General features: G+C 39.4%; 1 long non-coding RNA gene across 1 annotated transcript in view; it reads left to right on the top strand.

Annotated features, from left to right (window-relative positions):
• The window catches only part of LOC120501276, a 28,996-nt gene extending 12,546 nt beyond the window's left edge, over window positions 1–16,450 (top strand). The window contains exons 2-3 of the long non-coding RNA XR_005627252.1: window positions 15,510–15,555; window positions 16,054–16,450. This is a non-coding gene — a long non-coding RNA (uncharacterized LOC120501276). The remainder of the gene's footprint in view (window positions 1–15,509; window positions 15,556–16,053) is intronic.
• The last annotated feature ends 984 nt before the right edge of the window (window positions 16,451–17,434 follow it).

Below are 17,434 nucleotides of genomic sequence, written 5' to 3' on the forward strand. Positions count from 1 at the left end.
GCACTAGCACATATTAATAAGGGTGAGTTACTGCTCATTTCCCCACATTAAAAGATGACCTTGTGAGAGCAAGGGCAGCCACTGCCAGTGCATGCTGTATGATCCTGACAATGGAATGATGCTCGTGGAGCAGGAAGGGGCCCGCTGTCCATGCAAAAATAGTCCCTCTTCCCTGTCAACGTGGCAGAGGAGAGTGCTTGATGGACAGGGCAGCTCCCTGCCTTTTGCACAGAACAAGTGCACTACGCCTTTGGAGAAGCAGGTTTGAAACAAGTCATCCTTTGCTCTGCCTTGGAAGTTGCTCTAAGTCTTTGCTGGCAGATTGCAATGCTAAATTGAGACCATTATCTTGCATTGAGCTGTTTTCATCCTCAGTGCTTTAAAGACTTAGCAGATATACAGGCTATGGTTCTATATGCACAGGAATCACTCCAGCTACTAATGAAATGCAGCCACATATTAACCAGAGTCATGTGGTCCCTGGTCCCTGGGTGTGATGACTGCCAGATTTTGCTTTACCCAGCTGAATTGAGTCTAGAGTTCAGTTAGTGAAATATTTCATGCCATTTGAAAAGGACAACTGTCAGAATCTTTGCATACAGATAAGTAGGTATAGACAGTTACACTCAGCCTTGGAATTTGGAAGACTGCCACTGAGACAAGAACCTCTCCTCTGGAGACCTGCTTTGTTCCACCACCCATATTCAATATTAATTATCAAAACAGTCCTCCTTTCACTCAGTGGTACAGGGAGCTGAGCCTGAATATATAGAGCCTTTCACCCATGTGGTAGTTATTCAAAGTCCTCCCCAGGGCCAGATGTGAATAAAACACCACTCATGGTGTTTTGGTGATCTATAGAAAATGAATTAATATTTTCACTGCAATTTCTTGTGGACTGTATGGCTAAAGCACAACAGCCACCTCCACAATCAGCTTTAACTCACACGTGTCTGTCCTGTCTGTAAGAGGCAAGAAAAGTGAATCACTGCATATTTACCGTTATGGACAATTCATTTCAAAACGAAAAAAAGCACAGTGAAATATAAACTGTGTGCCTCAAATTAATGCTATGGCATGCACTTAGTACTGTATACACACCTTTGTATAGATGGCACACACTGCATTAAATAAGTATGCTTCCCTGTCTCTAGCTAGGGTAGAGAGGGAATTGTGTAGTGAAAGACGTCATTTGTACATTAGGAAGTCTCTGTTGCCAGATCAGCAGCAGCACTGACGTCTGTACTCTCTCGCTTTGTTCCTGCTGCTATAAATCAAAATGACTACAGTCCAAATGCCTCACTGTTTAACTATAAATGCACTGTTAGTCAGAAAAAATCAACACCAGGAGGGATCTAGATATACCACATGTATTTTAAAACAACTAAATAGAGATTGTTCAAAAAATAAAAAGAACAAAAATTATAAATGTATGGTTTCTACAACAACAAAAACTTTTAAAGGGTGGAATCCAACATAGCTATAAAAATTTTATGTCTACAGGCACTGATGTCTTTACTAAATGAACTATCAAATTTGCCTTTCTTAACGTGCATTGGGATTTTAATATTTTTTTCACCAAATTAATGCAACCTCTTTAGAAGCCTATTTTCCTGTGTCCTCATATGTTTTCCTACTTGTACAAACTACTGGAAGGAAATTAAAAATAATAGATTAAATGGCTCACATTTTATTTCCCCTTTTTATATGCCTTTGTCTTTAGAGTACATATAAACATATCTAGCTCAGGCTGACTCCCATTTTGAGGGGAATTTTAGAAAGCTAAGGTTTTCTTTTGCAGCTCTCAAAGCCTAGAATATAACTTAGATGCCTCCAAGTTCTAAAAGAGGACACAATATTTACATAAAAATTGTGATGCCATTGTCTACTGCTGACCTGTTACCGTGGGAGAGCAGGGGAATTCTCTTCCTAATGCCTGGAATCATTGTAGAAAAATGGAGCACAATTTCTTGACTTTAAGGGAAAGGGAACAGAAGAAATTAAGAAGGTAACCTTCCAATACCAACATCCGTTCAGCTGAGCTGTAAATCCTGTGTATCAGACAAGCCAGCCAGAAATATGCTGAGCTGTAGCTCTGAAGAGGAAATAACAAGATCAGGGAATAGCAGGTGAACACATTGTCAACACCATGCTGACGTTGCTGTTGGATGTAATGCATTACAGTTCCTGAGATCACCAAATTTCTAAAGATGCTCAAGGCAAGAATTCTGAAGCTATTGTTTGACAGAGGCTGTCTTGTTCAGACTTGGCTAATGAATTTGCAACCAGATGTTAATTTTACCATCTGATCCAAAATGCATTGAAGTCAATGGAAAAACAATTGGAAGTTCCAGATTGTTGGGAAAAGTTACTGTAGAGACAATTTTAAAAAATGACACAGAATGTAGCTGTTGGTCATTCAGCTTGTCGCTGACTGTAGGCAAAACTGTGGAAGGGCAAAGGAGCAGACACAGAGTCACCAACTGTGCATCACTGCAGTCATCATGTGAATTGGTAGAGACTACAACAACAACAACTTGAAAATAGCTGTATTTACCTCTTTCTCATGCAGGCCACCTTAGCCAGCATTCCTTCTCATTTGCCATGGATTAAGAGCATGTACACATGGTTACTATAGCTCAGCTGACACTACTATAGTATTCTAGGATGTGGTAACCATGTAAAATAAAGGATAATAATGTGATCAATGCTAGTTACCATCAGTTTCTAGAAACAGCTCAACAGGCCACACAATACTTGAATGTTGTGTTTTACTTCAGTTTGTAAAGGTTAATATTTAAAGAGAACCATCTTGAGGTAACAGGTTTCTGTAAGTCTTGTGAAATCAGTTCCATTAACACTGATTTAAAAAGGTGTAAACAATAAGCAGTGTAAGACATATTAAAGAGACAGACTGGGATGCAGTGTCTGAAAAAGCAAAGTTAAACAAAGTTTTCTGAGTTTTGGAGAAATTAATTAGCCTTTGCAATCACTTCCCAGGACACAGTTTGCTCCATCTGGAGTCTTCAACTCAAGACTGATTGGATATCTTTCTAGATAGTGTAATCTTGCTGCAGAAGTTTGCAGCAGGGATTCTCTCAGCTCGGCTATTCAGGAAGACACACAGTTATCCTAATGGTCCTTCTAACTCTAAACACATGGCACCTCAGAAGCTGGTGAACAGTGAGGAGAGATTAGTCTACTCTTTTACCTCTTTTTTCCTTTGAGAAAAGTTTAGTGTCTCCTTTAGTGTACATTTGCATCTCGATGATTTGCACACAGATCTTAAAAATAACTCTGACAAATCTGCATTGTCTTTGTATCACAAGGAGGCTGTATGTTGGAGGACAAGAGTTCAAACTCACAGGAAAAGACAGAGAAAACAACAAGTTTCAGAAGGTACTTTGTTTGGTGCGGTCCTCCCTCACACCTACTGAATTAGGAAGAGATAGAATTAAACTGTGCCAATGTCCATACAAAAATCTGGTGAAAACTGCAGTGGAGTGGAGACATCTAGCTGCCTTCTGTCTCCCAACAGCATCTGTGAATCAGGAAATCCTGGATCTGTAGAGAAGTCACAGATAGTAACCTATTTAGGAGAAAGCAAACAAGTGCACCTTTGCCAAGAGGGAGCATAAAACTGGGATGGAGAGAAGATTATGCATACTGTTTATATTTCTGCTTTTTCTCTCTGGACTCTTCTCTAACAAAATTTTATTTCCTTCTATTCCTTAAGTTTGGTTTCTTAGGAAGGCATTTTATTTTTGCAGTTTGGGTTACATGGTCTTAAAAAGCAGCTTTGAATTCCACCTTTACCACAAGAAACAATGCTGAAAACACCTCCCTGATCCAGCACTGAAGAGCCTGTAATGTTCAGGCTGCACCCAATGCCTGACTATGAAGCCTAAAAGCAGGGTAGCGTGTAATACTGTGGTCAACTCTCCCTTTCATTGTAAACAGGCCCAGTTCCTGTCTATTTCCAGAGGCACAGCAAATGCACAGACTTCCCAGCAAGGTGGCACTGTGCACAGCACATCACACCTGTATCCCCACAGGGAGGGACTGAGCAAGCTGCACAGTGTCCTGCTCTGTGGAGATACCATTGGAGCTCTGTCCATGAACATACGGAAGCAGATTTAGACACACCATGAGCTGAAGGATGGAAAATTAAGATTTGATGCATACCTACTTGAAGGCTTTGAAACATCATGTGTGCCCCCCATTTCATATGGCCTCAAGCTGCTGCAGCCAGATGTCACAGGCTCTGGGACTGCAGCAGTCAGCAGCAGGATATGGCAGTGAAGCTACAGCCTTGCTCCTTCAACTGCTCAGTTCATCTCCTTCCAGCTTCAGCCTGTGCCTGCTCCCGGTGCACAAAAACACAGGCACATGCTGGCTCCAGCAGTAACTAAACTTTCTATGCTCACAAATTCTGACTCTGCAGCTTGAGAATGCTCCAAAATTGCAGTTGGAGCCCAGCTGTTCCCTACCATCACCCTATAAACACAGGCCAGGCAACTCTGCACTTATGCTTCTTCAAGGGAGACCAGAACAGGGAGGTGCTGAACTGGTTTTGCGTGAAAAAGTATGGGGATTATCCTAGCTACAACTATAATCACAGCAAAATAATCCCTGTGATGATGGAGGTGAGGCCAGTGTTCAGATAATGACATCTGGAATGAAATAGGAGATTTCGGACATCAGGACAAAGTAAGGATAATAAGAATACTGGCCCAAGCTCAAACACCAATGCATACCAAACATTAATGCACTGCAAACAACAGCTGCTGCTGAGGATTGGTTTTGATTTTCTTAGGGAAGAGATATCACCAGCAGAAGGAAATCTACAGTGTTATTTTTTGGTGGATGCGAAGGCAGTTTGTCTTCTGAATCCCACATATATGTCAGGAGCAACATCAAGTCCACGGTTCAGACTAAGGCAGGTACCTCTAGCTCAAAACTGGCTCAGTTTGCAGGCGACTGACAATGTAAGCAGCAAGGTCGCGGCTGCAAAAGCAAGTACTTTTCTCCCCTTGAGAAATCCCTGGAGAATGAGTTTGAGGTTGTCCTTATCAAGCAAGGAAGTTTGCACTGCATCATCAACGGCTTTTCTTGTCAAACAATGATATCAACCTCCAGGGATGTTGATTTTTTTGCTGTTCTCACCTTCTCCTTTCCTCCTTTTGTCAGCCCAAGAGTAACAAGACAGTCAAGTGAAATCTGCCAGCTCATTTGGTCTTTCCAAACCAATGCTTTGCCAGGATTTTCTGTGCATTTTGTTGCTAGGATTTTCAAGTATCTCCCCAAGTCTCAGAGTGATCTGAAACCTCTTAGCTTCTAAGATCAAATGTATTTACTGTAATATAAATTAATTGTAACACTTTGAACTGAAGCTAAATTTATCAAAGGAAATCACATAGTGAGCTAATCATGAAGGCCATTATTCTAGAAGGGAAATGTGAACATAAGAACTAAACTTTACCCAGAAAATTTAATCTGAACATTTCCCCCATGATTAGGGCAGCAGAAAATTGAGGGATATATTTTCAAGAAAGCTGTGGAGAGATGTCGAAACCCAGGACATCCCTCTGGATGCTCTGGATGGCTCAAAGCCCTGGCAGGGGCTCGGAGACCCTGGCAGGAAGCCAAAGACACCTGGAAATTCGATCTTAACTCATGGAGCAAATTACCAATGTGATATGAAGAATTACAGGTCACAAAAGTTTTAAGTAGCATAGTAGTAGCAAGCACAGGGTGAAGGGAAAAATTTTGGAGCATGGTACAGGGGGGTTTGGAATTTTGTACATGGGGGTCAGGGGTTCCAATATGGAGGGATTTTGGCATGCCCTGTCATTCTTCTTTCTTCTCTCTGGCATTCATGTTCAGGATGATGTTGGCACTCACAGATTGGTTTAGAGTAGAAAGTCACTGTCTAACATAGGTGATAGGTATTGGAACATAACTGTAAATATAGTATACGTAGTTTTTAGTATAAAAGATAGCACCAGCCCGAGAGGCGGAGGGTGTGCCTCAGACCAACCTGCAGAACAGACCTTGGCAGGACAGACAGAAAATGTTTTAGATAAAGAAATAATAAACAACCTTGAGAATGACAACTGAAGACTTCTCAACTCCTTCTTCAGCTGCTGGGTTGGGGAAAAGAGACTTTTAACAGAGACACACCTCGGGATCTTCCCAACCAGACGAGAGGAGATCCTGAGAGAGAGACACATTTTGTGAAGGATTCCCACCATTCTGTTTACAGATGCCAGTGTAAGCAATTGTGTGGCTTCCCACTGAAAGAAAGATAAATGAATAAATTTGAGCTCAAGCCTTACTTGTAAGAAGCCCTCATGTTGCCATGATGAATTTTGGTAACTCACCAAACCTGAGAGAAACTCAATGGACCAGCATAATCCCTGAGCACTGAATTAATTGAGGTTGAGTCACACGCAGAACAATCGTTCCTGTTCATTCATTAATAAGATTGAAGACTAAAACACTATATAGACAGCTTCTGCTATCAGGGGCAAGGTCTGCTAAAAAAAAAAAAAAAGATATTTCTGACTTAAGAGCACAAGGTTTCCTCCCAATCACTCTAGAAGAGAAAAATGCAGTTTTGTAGTAAATTGAGATCTAGACTGCCAAGTTATCCTAGAGCATCAAAGTTGGCCCACTACCTTGCCACATGCAAATCCATCACAGTCTGTTGTGCCATGAATGAATCTTTACCACCTGACTGAATTCAAAGCACCTTTGTCTTGTGCCTGCTGGACTGCACTGTTATTATTACTGTCAAGTTTATTTAACTTAGTCTAGGTTACACATTGCTCTAATCAGGACAATGCCCATGGTAGCAACAGTCACTGCCTTGACTTTCAGTGTTTGTGTCTGCAGGATTATTGCCTACTTTTCCAATTGCCTTGAAAATTCCATTACTGGTGAGTGATTACACCTCAAGACACCTTAAAGACTCTTGAAGAAATGAAATTTAGGGATTTTTTTCATGCTGTGTATGAAAACAGCATTCAGACTCATACATGAAAATTTCTTCAAGTATCTTAAGTATCCAAAGAACAAAATTATTGTTTTGATAACAGTAAACCCCAAAGATGGAGTTACAAACATACCTAAAATTTTCCCAACTGTAATTATTAAGCAAGTGTTCTTCCTGATCTGGGATATTATGGTAGTTATTCAGTCATTTTAACTATGAAACTGCTTTACAAAACCAGTTCAAAGCTAGCTCTGGTTTTGGGAATTCTATAGTCAATGGTATCTTCCAAGGAGATATATACCTTGGGTCCTTGATTTTCATGGAGAAGAGACAATGAGCTAAGATTTTACATCAGCAATGTAACTTCTCTGCATTCTTATCAGTAATGGAGGATGCCAATGCCTTTGACATAACTAATTTTGATCTTTTACTGAAGCTTGAAAAACAAAAATAAAAACCTTTGTCCCTGGTTTTTACCACTGTTTATTTTTAATAAAACAATGATAATAAAGAAATGTCTGCTCCAGAAAGGCTTTTAGAACAATCAAGGCAAAGACTAAGCCTAAATGATCCATCCCAGACTTTACTTTATACTTGACTGCTTCTGAAAAAGGAAATTTTGGGTGGTTCATCAATTCCCTGTAGATACCCAGGCGGGATGTATGTGCTGAATTTAAAAAAAAAACATTCAACTTACTTGCGGCAGCAAAGTACTTTGGTTAGTTCTTTACCTGAAGCAATAAATTAAAAGTAACCCATGATCTGGGTTGCAGTACAATGCATTTCAAAGGCTTGACATCTACAGTAGAGGAATTCTTAAATATATAAACATTTCCCACTTTTACTAATACTAATCTCTCAATTCACTTTAACTACAAATGATTTTAAATAGCTAATAGATCTTTAGAATCACTTGTATTTGCACTTCTGGAATAGACATCAAATGTCCTAATATATCTACAGTAAGGTAATACATCCTGAATATAGTTCTAAGAACAATTAAAGTGGGAAAATATTTTGAACAGTTCTAGTAAGATTATTTTATAAAAGCTGTTTCTGTGGGCAATAGTAACTGTTTTACTCAAGTCTTTACACCCCCCTTGAAAGTATTTACACCTAAATGGAATGAAGATTTCTCAGAAGAAAGATAATGATGACAGCCAGCAAAGTTATGTGTTACCTGTTTGTTTAAATGTTTTTCTTCCATAGCAGGGTTAGATGGATACCTCATCATGGTGTTTTGCTGAAGCTCTAATTCCCTTAGATCTAGACAGAGGAAAAACAGTGACTATCACATGCTTTCACAGTTTCACAGAAATCTCCATGCATGTCAGAAGAGCAGCACAGTCACTGATAAACATCTCTGTAGTGACAGCCCACACTTCACATGTCAAGAATATGCTTCACAGAAAGAGGAGTTGCTCTTACAGCTAGTTAGGAACTCTAATTTCAGTCTCCTGGAAAATGTTTATGTGTTTTTGTTGTGTTTACAACAAACAACTGCAATTTCAGATTTCCTCATAAACCAGTTGTGAAACCAGTCAGTTAAGAGAGCAGCCTAGCACATTGTGCTATTTAATTCCTATGTCCTTGATCAGTTGCTGTGTTTCATGGGACCATTAGTTCAGGCGACTTTAACCCTCTTTCCTTCTGGAGGCTGTGCCCCAGCTGCACCCTTCCTCACATGTGCCTGCAGCAGGAGAACCAGCAGGCCCTGTGCAGGGAGAAAGAGGAGAACTACCTATTGCGGTAGAAATCAATTAGCAGGTAAAAGATGACAAGCCCAAAAGCCTTCAAACAGTACTCAGCTAGACAGCCTGCACAGCCTGTCCACATGCTCGCCTTGCACATGCTGGTGTCTAACTTTTATTGCCAAATTATCTCAAACAACAGGGTACTAGAACTGGGTTATGATTACAGCAAAATGGAGAGACTGTCAAAAAGTGAAAAATGTTACTTGTTTTAATCTTGTCTCAAAACCTTATGACTTACCACCCTGAAAGGAGACAAGGGTGTGTGCAGCAACAAAATCTTCCATTGTGAGAGGACTGACAGATCTAATCATCATTCTAATCATCATTTCTGCTTCAGAAATGTTTAAAATTCAGTATGTGAAAACATGCTGAACCTTGGGAAATAAGTGGGACTGTTAAAAATAAATAGGTTCCAGCTTTTCAGGAAGATCAGATTCACTACAGTGACGTAAAAACACCCAGCAGCTTGTCCCAGCCATTTCCCATGAGATACTGCTGATGTAGGAAGAAACAGCAGTTCACACAGCTGCCTGGAAATTTAAATGCCAGGATGTTACTTCTGGAACATCTTATTTTTTTTTTCCAAACCTCACCTTTGACACAGCAGCAGTACTGGCACAGTCCTCCCATACCCTCAGAATGACCCTTTGACCTACTGAAAACTTACAAAGAAAAAAACAAACAAAAACCCCCCCCAAAAAACCATAACAAAATATGACATTATGTCTCCAAATACATTACAAGATACTAGCAGTCTTACTAATATCCTTTTACTGTAGTGAAAAAATTTAATTTTAAAAATTTAAGACTTTATAGTTTTTGGTTTAGGGACCTTAATTTTCTGTTGACAAGGATAATGCAACCCAAGTATATTTTGGGTATCATGTCCATGTACTTGCCAAAAAAAGGACCAATGGTGTGGTATGACACCTTGGTGCAGAGGTGCAGTGTGAGCCTGAGCAAAGGCGCAGAAAATAAAAAAGGAAGTGTTGTAACAGAAGGTTTTTCCCTGAATGGAAATACTGGTTTACAGCAGACTATTTCTGTGGTACTACAGCTGCAGGCTTGATGAAGAAGTGACAAAGAAAATACCTTCATTTCAAAGCATATGTCTGTATTTTCAGTTCAAAGTGGTTTGTTTCAGACCCATGTGGAGACTGCCTGGGTGAAGTATTTAGTCATTTTAGTTAGGAGGACAATTCTTTCAGCAAACATTTAATGACACTTCTGTTTTCTCTCATGTTAATTCATCAGAATCTAGCTCCTTTACTGTTTCCTTCATAGATTTCCACTCACTTTTTCCACAAAAATCCTGTTAAATCCTAACCAATGTTTTCCATAAGACAGCACACATTAATTAGTGTTTGTTTATAAAAGGAGTGCAGGGATTACATGCTGGAAAATATTTTTTACACATAATCACATTAACACGTGTCTTTCCACCCCACTTACAGTAAGACTGCAAGTCATGTTAACTCCTCAATAAGAAAAATAATATTGGTTAGCCTGCTGTACTGCTCCAAGAGAATGAAGAATGGACTGTTCATATATATTAAAAAATAGAAAATAGAAACCCATTAAAATATGGGTCCAGAAATTGAAGAAAAGCAGAATCATCTCAGTATAGGTTCTCCTTAACAGATAAGGAGTCAGGTAAGTCACATCAGGCAATTTGCCCTGGATAGTACACAGCCATTATTACTAGACCAGCAGAAGCCCATTTCACAGATTAGGACCTTCCACAGAAAGTAGTATCTCTTCAGAGACTTTCTGGTGCAACATCAGATAGGAAATAGCCACAATCAAAAGCTGACAGATACAGTGAAGTTGCAGGTCTTTGAAGAGAAACCCCATAGCCTGTAACTTTTACAGGACAGAAGTTGACACTTTTAAGCAGGTAGTTATATATGTAAGGAATAGGAAGGAGCCAAACCAAACAAGATCCCGTGATTTCTACCACAAATAGCTTCCCTTAGCCACTGCATCATCCCCCAAAACCTTCCTTTCTCAGACCACTTAATCAGAAAAAGGACCCCCTTAAAGACAAATCCAGTTATCCCTGTCACAGGAAGGTTGATCTCTATAATGATTTCAAAGGCCCATGGTCCTAAAAGAATAAGACAGCAGCCTTGCAATGAAACCAAACACAGTAGGAAGGCCAGAGTTTTGCTGTTGGCTTCAGTGCTAGCAGGATTGTTTTTGCTGTTATTTCAGAGTATAAGAATTACTTGAACAGTGAAATAAGTTCAGCCCTGCTTTGCCAGAAGTGGTCCAAAGCAGGTCCAGCAAAGCACTGAGCAATCCCTCTCCATACCTGGTCGCCCTAGAAGTTGTTCTGCAAGCAGCACTTAGCAAAGCCTGGTTTCCTGCTGGCACACTGAAGATCTACTTATCTACCACCTTTCCCAGCAACAACTCAGCTTCCTCCAGCACCCACCCAGCACCTATGGGGTGAGAGGCAGCCCACTGGTCCCACTGGCAGTCACTGGATGGTGACTCTGTTCAGTCACTATCTAGGTGACCACCAAGCCCACTGGGCTACTGCTGCACAGGGTCTTGGGCTATCCCTCCTCTCCTGGCAAAGCAACACCAGCAGCTGCTCCTTCCTAGCTCAGTTCCTGGTGTTCCCCAAATCAGAGAGTTTAATGATCATTGAAAGCTTCTTTCAGAGTTGGTGGAAATTGAGCAGTGGGGCTAAAAAGCTGTTAGAGGGAAATGAATGGGGATGGATAACCAGGCAGTGAGCTCACATGTCTTGTTTTTGCAGTTCAAGCTAAAATGGAATTTTTTATATATACATGTATCAAGGGCTGGTAACTGGCAGGATTCTCAGTATCAAAAGAAGCTTGTCTCTGTTTCAAAAACCAGTCGGCCTGTTTGAAGTTATCTGTTGTTTTTTCTCTGGTTACAACTTTAACAGCGTTCTTACTTTTACTGGCCACACTGGGCACTATTCCATTCAACAGACTATATCTCTCAGTTCTCCAAGTAACTCTGCAAGCCCAGTAAGATTACTCTTAAGTAATCTTACTTAAGCCAGCCAGAGAGTTTGCATTACTTCCTGAAATGGGCCTCTTGCACGTGGAGGGGGCAGCACTTATATGAATCAGAACAATCTTCTCCACAAAGACAGGAAATACGTCCCCCATTTTGCCCTGCTTCAGGTGGAGGCGGTTCAAATCCACCAGGATGGACATTAATTGGAGCAGTTCTACTGCAAGGGGCTCCAGGAGTGCTAGATGCCAAAGAAAAATATTTTGCAGGCCTTCAGCACAGCTGAAGCTTTGAAAAGTCTGGCTTTCATTCGCAAGAGGGTGTAAGTGTCACAACATTCACCACATGGGCCCTTTGCTTTTTGATAAATTAGTGATTCAAATCTCTAAGCTAGAGATAGGGGGTTTTGGGATTTATTGCTAAATATAAATGTAAAGAAATTAATTTGAAGATTAATATAATGTTATACATTATATAATGTCACACATTATATAATGTTTCTTTTATTAATTTTGAGAAGTTTATTTTTCCTAATTGATTTAGATTAAATATATTCCTGAAGAAAAACAAAATCCCAATATTAAAATTGAAAATTCAGTCCTTCCCTGAATTATTTACCACTTTTTTGAGAGAATAAGAGCTATCCATCACATTTAGTGTGACAGCTAATTCTGATAGACCCAGTCCTCCACAGACCCAGCCTTCCATGAAAAAATCCCTCTGCCATAACAAAAATATGTAAATGGTGCCAGATATCCTAAGCAAATGAGTATTTGCTCATCCCAAACAGTAATTTCTTTTGAAGTTATCCTTATTAGGAATAACTGGATACAAAACTTCTATATTTCATTATCTCCTTTATCACATAGGCAAGAAAACAGAGTTACATCATCTGTTACAACAATTTAGCCTCCACACACCTCAATTAAAAAAAGAGTCAGAATTGTACTGTCAAATTGCCCATCTTTGGAAAGAAATTGTGATGCAAGTTTCACTCCTTGATCCATCAGTCTTGGCATACAACCTTCACGTATCTTTACTTTAATATCTTTAATGCCCAGCTTCCATCTTAGTAAAAGTTGATGTCACTCATTTTTATAAAATGCCCTGGTCAACAGTGCTAGAAACAGTGTTAGATAAAAGACTAGCAAAATTTTTCAACCCATGTCTTGTCATCCAGCTCTAAACTTGCCACTGAGCATAAAATGGTCCTCAGAAATTTGTCATTTTCTGTTTATGTTTCACAGATATACACTGAATCATTTACTTAACAAAACATTTTAAGAAAGTCTGTTAAAAAAATTGCATACACTGTGGTTACATAAGACGTCTGATTTTGGCTTCTCTGTCTTACAGTGAATTTGAAACCTCCAAGTTCTCTGCTGTATTTTACATTAAGGGCATTTAGGAGAGTGCAGGGTCTGCTCTACTGTGTTACAATTCCAGCTTGGTTTTCCTTCTGTATTATATTTTCAATGCATCTGCCTCACAGAACCTCACAGCAGTCTCCCACTACCTAAAAGTGTTCTACAGAAAAGCTTGAGGAGAACTTCTTACAAGGGCATGTGGTGACAGGGCAAGGGGGAACAGCTTCAAATTGACACAGGGCAGAGTTAGATTAGATACCAGGAAGAGATTCTTCACAATGAGTTTAATGAGACACTGGAACATACTGCTCAGAGAGGATGGGGATGCTCCATCCCTGGAAGTGTTCACAGCCACATTAGACAGGTTTTGAGTAACCTGGTCTAGTGGAAGGTGTCCCTGCCCATGAAGGAGGGTTGGAATGAATGATCTTTAAGGTCCCTTCCAACCCAAATCATGCTATGATTCTATGAAATCTAACTGGATTATCTTCTGAATTATTATTACACAGACAGTGATGTCCATTTAGAATGGAAAATAAGCAGTTGCATTTACAATTAAAGAACTCCTACACAAGAATTACTGCCTTACACCACATCCATGTGCTTCTGAAGAAATATAAGGGAAAAAAATCTTCAATAAGTAGTTTTGAAGTGTCTTTTTTATTGGATTGTTTTAATATGAGTTAACATTTAGCTCATGTCCCATCCAAATCACTCTTGCAGCTTTCAATAGCTCAGCTTTGTAAACCTCAATAGGGAAAAAAATCTAATTTTGTTTTAATATCAGGTCAGGAACAAAAAATTTGCTTATTGCACAGGAAATAAGCCTGTTAAATCTTAAGATTAAAAAAAAAAGTATTTGGCTCTGTGGTTCTGCTATTCAGTCCTCATGAGTAACAGAGATCATGGTTACCATATGAACACACACGGTAAAGTGAATTGCACCAGGATACCACAAAGCAATTGACTTAATTCTATAGCCAGTGTAAGCCGGCAAGAACTGTAAAAAAATTATGCAGAAAAAGAAGTCCAAACCCTACTACTTTTTTAAAGTTTTATTCTCACATAAGTAACCACATGACTTTCCTGATACTATTGAATGACCCACAGATCAGGCTTGGTATGAAATGGTATCAGACCAAATCTGCCTTGTAAAAGATACATTCTCCTTTTATTGTTCTGGTCCCCTTTTAAATCGCTTGCATTTTCTTGCCTTCAAAGAGATAGTTGCTCTCCTTCTCTTACCTGAAATCCCAGCCAGACCTGATACCTAGACACACATATTGCTACAGTACTGTTCTTACAAGTCAGCCCTGAAAAGTAGCAAGGGGGGATAGTACTGACCACCTTGAATTAGGCAGTTTTTGCAGATGTAAATGGAGAAGCCTGAAACTATGCATAGACAGAACATCATCAATCTTCCTTCAAGTATGTCAGAAATTAGAAAAGAATATAAGAATATTTCTTAGGTGTTTGCCTGTTGGTTAGGGTGTTGTTTGTTGGGTTGCTTTTTTCCAATTAATAAGAGACATTAGAGGTAGAGAAATACTGAACACAATCTACATACCCACTGAAGAGATTATCATTATACTGTTATTAACTGAGTTATCATTAATCATTGCCATGTGGGAAAGCAGTGAAGGAAAACCCCCTTCTGCATCCTCACCCAGTATTCTGCTTGAAAACAGAACTGCTGACCCAATTGCAACCCTGCCTGGAAACCTCACTTCTGGATCAGGCACCCATCAGCTAGGGGACTTTCAATCAGAAGGCTGAGAACAGTTTGCTCTGTCTAATACATGCTCATAGGGGGAAAAATCAGAGAATAACAGCAGTGGAAATTAGTACATCACCTGTAGAGTTATGTTCAGTAAGAGTCTCTCTCATTGAGGTTACACAGCTGGTGACTGAGATAAAGAAGAAAGACTATAGCAAACAGTATATTTTGCATGAAAGAGTCACCAGATTGTAATGTGGGCTATTTCTGCAGTTCTTCTACATGATGACTTCTCCAAATCATGCTGCAGTTTATTAACCAGAGAGGAAGGAGAACAGTGAGGGGGGAAAAAAAAGTTAATTTGTGACCCAAATTCCTTACACTTTTTAAATCTCTTTCCTCTTGAACAGAGTATCTGAAAGCAATATCCTGGCATGAGTTTATTCAAATTTAAAGTAACTCACGGTAATCTTCTGGGCCTGTTATGTCTATGAAAACTTATTTCTTTCCTTAAGCCATGCTTCCCTTCTGTGAGTCTGTTAGTCACGAAATAAGCAAGCAGCAGTGTCTGAGGCAGTAAATGCAGCAATGGCCACCCCCCCCATTCAATCTTTCTGTACTGCTTCCCAAAACACTACATCAGATTTCACTAATGAAACATTTTTTTTTTTTCCTCTCAGATAATGGGGAATGAACAAGAGCAGTGGCAACCATCCTAATGAACAGGTATTACAAGGCTTTGGCAGTCACAGTCAAATGCTGGAATGAGAAGTTAAGTATTTAATATAATTTGAGGAGACCAATTTGAACCACCATTTTCCCTCTTGTTCTTTAAACATATTTTCTTTAGCACATGAATCCAGTGCTGTTATACATCTGAATTTCTGGTTGTTGACTGAAATTTCTGGAAAGCCCCTGAAAACTTGTGTTTCTCTGCCTGGTTTTTTTTTGGTTTTTTTGGGTTTTTTTTTTTTGGGGGCGTTGTGGGTTTTTTTTGGGGTTTTTTTTTTTTTTTTTTTGGGTTTTTTTTTTTGGTTGTTGTTGTTTTGGTTTTTTGTTGTTGTTGTTGTTTTGTTGTTGTTGTTGTTTGGTTTGATTTGTTTGGGGGTCTTTTAATATCTTTACCCACAGTGAAATATCCAGTGCCTTTCTTTATGCTCTTTTCTGTCTTAAAGTAGCCACTATCACCAGCAGAAACTTATTTTTCTTTGCTTTTCTTTCCAGGATAGAAGGCTGGGTTCCATTAAAACTCTTCAGCAATGAAGTGAGTGAGTGTCCCACTGGGCACCAACGGCATTCATATTAAGCCTCTCCATATTCCAAATCTCAATAAAATATTAAGAAACGTACATTGAGACAAATGCAGTTGTTTCTCGTTTTCAAATTTAAGTAGTAATTTCTATCCTGGGTCTAAGGCTTCATTCCCACAGTATATCAAATTTCACCTTTGATTTTTGTGATTTTTGAAGGATGCCCCTCAAAATCCAAAAGCAGCACAATTAAGAGGCATGAAAGAGAACCTGACTGGCTTCTACCATGTTAGCTTAGAGGACTCTTCATGTTGCACATTAAATCCAAGTGTAAGAAAAAGACAAAGCAGGTATGGGTCTGTGATAACCCTGAAGACAACATAAAACTCAAAAAATTTAAAAAACCCTTATTGTTTTTAACCTGGACTAGTCATAGCTCCAGGCTTAGAGCCATTTTTTTAATGCAGAGGACTCCTCACTGCTTTCCATGAGACATCCCCAGACAAGATATTATAAAACTCTGTGTGTTGGAGATTGGGGAAGGTTGTTTCCAATTCCTTCTCTCAAGCTGCTCCCAGTGCAATGGAACTTTCTGCACACATAGCTTTTCCTCTTCTGAAGTTTCCTTTATTCTTTCAGCTGTGATTTCTGGGATTTCTGTCCACTTATTTTCATCCTAGGCAAGACAGTATTACAGCTTCTCCTTCCTTCTCCTATCCACTTGCATGCTGTCAAGAGCATTGCAGAAAGAGTTATTGCCAAACCATTTGCCTGTCTGCTAGTTAGCAGAATACTATATCAGAGGCAAGTGAGTAAATACCAATAAACCATATGACAACTATCCAGCCCATCTGACCCTCTGATAGTTTTCAGTGCTTTCTACTTTATTAGAATGAGGTATTAATAGAACAGATATGTTTCACAAGACACAGCCATGTAGTACTTTGAATCACAGAACTAATTTTCCAGCCAGAAATGCAGATTCTTTGGCATGGTTCTTTATGCCAAACACTGTTAAATCACATTGTTTTGAGGACTTTTTTTCTTGTATTCCAGCAACAAAATAATCACACTGGTAAGTGGATCTCCTCCTAACTTGCACTATCATTCTAATATTTGATTACAAACACTTGATACAGAGATGAACTCATGTTGTTTGCACAACATCCCAAGGTCCCAGGTCTAGATCAGAATAACCAGGTCCTCCTGTAAAACACAGTATTTTAGCAGACGCTTTATGTTAACAGATGCCTTGGATATAAATAGAAGAAACAGGTCTCTCTTCCAAAAAGCTAGCAATAGAAGACCTCAGCTCCATATTGTGCATGGTGCCAGGAAAATTTTTCTTGCCCAGA

This window comes from Passer montanus, unplaced genomic scaffold (genome assembly GCF_014805655.1).
Source record: "Passer montanus isolate IOZ18808 unplaced genomic scaffold, ASM1480565v1 scaffold2, whole genome shotgun sequence".
Taxonomy (NCBI): Eukaryota; Metazoa; Chordata; class Aves; order Passeriformes; family Passeridae; genus Passer; species Passer montanus.